We start from the raw sequence: 5,109 nt of genomic DNA on the forward strand, positions 1-5,109 counted from the left end.
ACACACACCACAAACACACCACATACATCTTAGCACACACACACACACACACACACACGCACACACGCACACACACACACACCACCTTCTAAGTCCATTTAGTGTGGTTCATATATGTCTGTGTTTAGGACTGACCACTTGGGATTAGATAACCTCTCAGGGTCTTGCCCCTGGAGGAGACATTCTCCCCCTCTTAGCAGCTCTTCAGGTTGGCCTCAGGCTTTGTGAGATTTCTCCATTCTTTTTTTTAGGATGATCTTTTCTTTTCTTTTTTTTATTTTTATTAATCACACTTTATTCACTTTGTATCCCCCTTGTACCTCCCTCTCTCCTCCCCTCCCAATCCCACCCTCCATCTTCCCCACAGTTTCCCTCTCCCAGACCACTGAAAAAGGAGGTGCTCCTCCCCTTCCCTCTGATGCTAGTCTATCAGGTCTCATCAGGAGTGGCTGCATTTTCTTCTGTGGCCTGGTAAGGCTGCTCCCTCATCAGGAGGAGGTGATCAAAGAGTGGGCCAATCAGTTCATGTCAGAGACAGTCCCTGACCCCATTACTATGGGGGCCACTTGGATACTGAACTGCCATAGGCTACCTCTATGCAGGGGTTCCAGGCCATCTCTATAAATGGTCCTTGGCTGGAGTATCAGTTTCAGAAAAGACCCCTGTGCCCAGACTTTTAGGATCTGTTGCTGTCCTTGTGGAGCTCCTGTCCTTTCCAAATCTTTCTGTCTCCCACTTCTTCCATAAGATTTCCTGTACTCTGCCCAAAGTTTGGCTATAAGTCTCAACATCTGCCTCGACACTCTACAGAGTAGAGCCTTTCAGAGGCCCTCTGTGGTAGGCTTCTGTCCTGTTCCCTGTTTTCTTCCTCTTTTGATGTCCATCCTCTTTGCCTTTCTGAATGGGGATTGAGCAACTTTCTTAATGCCATGACAACTGGTTTTGTCACGCATAGGAGATACACTATCACAGCAAACTTCTTGTTCCTCTAGCTCTTATAATCTTTCCATCTACTCTTCATAATGTCCCCCAAGCCTTGGGGGTAGGGATTGTGTTATATACATTATCCCATAGTCGTTTTTTTGGTTTTTTTTTTTTTGTATGTGTGTGGGGTAAGTGTTGGTTTTTTGTTTTGTTTATTTTTGCAATTTGTCCAGTTGCAGATTTCTATGTTCGTCTCCATTTGTTGCAGAATAGAACCTTTTTTGATGAGGGTAAGAATCATTAGCCAACACTTTGCTATTTGATGTCTAGATGTCATATCATCAAAACATCTTTTGAGCATGCTCCACATAATTTGAATTTCTTACATGAAGCCTAGAACCTTGAAGACAATTCCACAGTGTGTTACAATATTGAGTTCAAGATCAAGTAAACCTACCAAGATAATTTCCACATGAGCTTCTGTGTAAAGAAAAGAAAAGGCTACAGTGTAATGGTATTCCAACACGAACACTATTGTCCCTTGCAAACTCATAAAAGCACATTACATGTCCTCATTCCCTACTGAATGCATTCATAACTAATGACCAATACTTGATGCATTTTACTTCTTTTTAATATGTAATTTGAGGTAAGTTATTGGTATATAATTCAGTTAAGGGAAAATGCCTTGAAGGTCTCTGTCATGGGCATAAAAATTTGTAGAGTGAATACCAACACCAACTTGCATAAGCCATCCTCTAACAACAAAGAAATGAACAGCGAATTCATCCCTTTCCCAGGTGTGTCTCACCATTTTCACCTCAGAAGAAGATAATCTATAGACGCATATTAAAGCTTGGATATTTACAGGAATTGGAGTGTGAAGCTCAATTTCTAGAAACACCTCCATCTGTGAAAGCTTACTGTGTAATTTTTCAAGAGAGTAACAATGTGTAGCAATAAGGGTGGGGGAAATTTTCAAGTATATAACATGGTGGTGATGAGCATGGTTTATTCAGAAGAGAGCTACTGGAGAGTTACACTTAAGCCACCCAACAGCCAAGTCTGAATCCACTGCTCTGCTATGGGGGGTTTAAGGTTTCTTCCCTTCATGTTCCTTGTTGTATTCTCAGGTAAGAAAGCTGCATCTGATATCTCTCTTTCCAACTCTCTAATTACAAAATTCAAACACTTGAGAGTGAGGTGATCTTATATCTGAATCAAACAACAAAATGCAAAGGTAATTTCAGAAAGATATATCTCCAGAGGAATTAAATGGTCACTGGATGTAACAAGAGTGGAAGACTTGTGGTTGGAAAGAAACAAGAATAAGGGATTGAGAAAGGATTAGAATAGAAGCAAACTGTCAATCTAAAAGTATTATAAGTGCAGCTAAGTGTGCAATTCATGCCCCGTAAAAGAATGGTGGGATGCTATGATTTATTATCAAATTTTTAAAAGATATTTTAAAAGGGAATTTTTATATTTATGTAACTTGCTTAAAGTGCTTGAGTCTCCTTCCTTGTAAGTAAAATAGATAGAACTCTTCTTTCCTTCTACTTCAGAAATTATATGTATCTTGTATCATTTTGCATGTAACTGATACTAATATATTTTCTATTCCATATTTTAATATGATTGTGTTAAAAGATGTAAGTTCTAGTAGAGACATATGAATTTCTCAAGATGATGAGAATTTATTAATATCTTAATACAATATCTTAAAACACACATTACATTAATGATTATAATATAATGGATTTTAAAGAACTGTGCCTGGTAGTTGGATTTCATGCTTAGCATTTTTATGCCTCTGGATTCTATCTCCAGAACTGAGAAGAAATTTAATTTATCCACAAATTACAGTTTGATTATCTTTCTATAACTAGTATAAAGGAATAACAAAAATACCTAGGACCTAGTGCTTCCTCTGCTTGCTCAGGGAGCAACCTGGAAGGAGGGTGAGAAGATTGTAAGAGGCAGAGGACTAAGAGGGTTGCTGGGAAGTAGACTCCTCTGGAGAAAAAAAATGACATAAAAATAGATATGAAAGTGGTAGGGAGTAAGAGGAAGGAGTGGGGCTGAATATGATCAAGATATGGTCATAAGTTTATATGAAATTTTCTAAAATTTAATTTAAAATTATACACATAATACCTTAGAATAAACCTAACAGAGGAAATAAAAGACCTCTACAATAAATGTTTTAAGATTTTGAACAAAAAAAACTAAAGAGAGTTGTATGAGTTGGTAATAATAACTTCCATGTTTATAAACTTACAGAGTTAATATTGTGAAAATGGCTATATTGTCCAAGTTAATCTATAGACTCAACTCAGTTCATATTAATATTCTAAGAACATCCTTCATAAAAAAGGACATCAATATTGAAATTCATATGAAAACCACAACAACAACAAAATACCCCAAATAGTAAAAACATTGTTAGGAAAAAAAAAAGCAGGATTGGAAGTATCAAAACTGTTGGTCTCAAAATGCATTATAGAGCCACTGGAAAAAATAAAAGCATAGTGTCTGTAGTATATATATATAAATATATCTATCTATATATATACATATATATACATTTGAATAAATAGAGGATATGCTCAGAGAGATACATGTAGTATCTATCACTTTCTCTAATTTAATCAAAAATATAAATAACCACCAGCATGGCTAATGTTGGGAGTTTTGCTTAGAAGCAAATAGCACTTCCCCTGAAGGCTGGAAGAAACTTTGTGCTTAGGAAGTTGATGTCATCTGTAAAATGGATTCTGTGATATAACAAAAGCTTAAAGTGGACACTGAATAGGGACTGGTTTCTCAAGAAACAAGGGGGAATAAAAATAGAAAAAAACTTTAGTTTAAAGAAGTAAGATAATGTGATTTACAAGTGAGTAAGCTTGCTAGAGCCTATGCCTTTTAGAAATTATAATTCATTAAAAAAAAAACAGACAGAAAGACCAACTATTCAATGTGAGATTTAAAAGAATGGGAAAATTCCAACTTTGAGTTGATTTTAAAAAATCAGAAAGTTATGTGATTAAAAAAACCTATATCTTGTGGCGAATTATTTGTTTTAAATTATTAAAATAATTCCACTTTTATTCTTTCTCTTATTGTGTCATTTCAGTGTCTTCTACTCAGATTCCAAAACCAAGTATTTTCAAGCTAGATGAGAATCAAAAAGCTGCACTTATTTTAGAGGCAAACAATGAGGCTAAACCTGCGGGAGACAAAGAACTTGTCAAACAGGGAGGTAGCCTCTCACAAGGCAAACCGGGAATGTTAGTTCTGCAAGGACAGCCAGGATACTCCAACCAGCCTGGGAAACCAGTAAGTGGTCATCAGCAAGGGAGGCCAGAAGTTTTCAACCACCCTGGAATGCCCAGTGCTTGGATTTTGCAAGGAAATCTAGGAGAATCAAACCAAAAAGAAACCTCACATGCTTTGAACAAGCAAGAAGAATTGGGATCTCCTACTCAGCAGGGGAAGCCCGGGTCTCCTAGCCAAAATGGGAAGCCATTGTCTCCTAAAGAAAAAAACAAGCCAGGGTTGCTTAGCCAAAAAGGGGAGCCAACATCACCTAACAATAAAGGCAAGCCAGGGTCTTCTGACCAAGGTATTCTAGAATCCTCTAGTCAACAAGAGAAACCAGGAGGCTCCTCCAACCAACAAGGGAAGCCAGGCTCCTCTAACCAACAGGGAAAACCGGGATCCTTTAGCCAACAGGGAAAACCAGGCGCTTCTAGCCAACAAGGAAAGCCAGGACCTTCTAGCCAACAAAGGAAACCAAGGTCTTTGTATAAACAGGAAGAAAGAAAAAGCACAGATAACCCTTCAAAGGATGATACAGTGGGGATTCAGGTTAGTATTGTTGTCTGTTTTATTCTTTTAACTTACCTCAGTCATTCTGTCTTCCAAGCTTGATAATAGTTAACTGAATACAATAAATTCATGACAATCTGCAATGCCCACTGACCAAGCAAAATGAAAGCAGTGTTAATTTCACTTTTATGATAACAGAGGGACAATTTTAGACCATTTCTCTCTTGTTTCTTTCTGTCACATTTCATTCAGTTCTTGTGCCTTAACTGAATTAATTCAGTGTTTTATCAACTGAGTCCATCCCTTTCAGGTTTAACTGTCACACCTATTTCAGTCCCAACTGTAACCTGTGCA

Source organism: Psammomys obesus, unplaced genomic scaffold, assembly GCF_907164565.1.
Source record: "Psammomys obesus unplaced genomic scaffold, mPsaObe1.curated_primary_1811, whole genome shotgun sequence".
NCBI classification, from domain to species: Eukaryota; Metazoa; Chordata; class Mammalia; order Rodentia; family Muridae; genus Psammomys; species Psammomys obesus.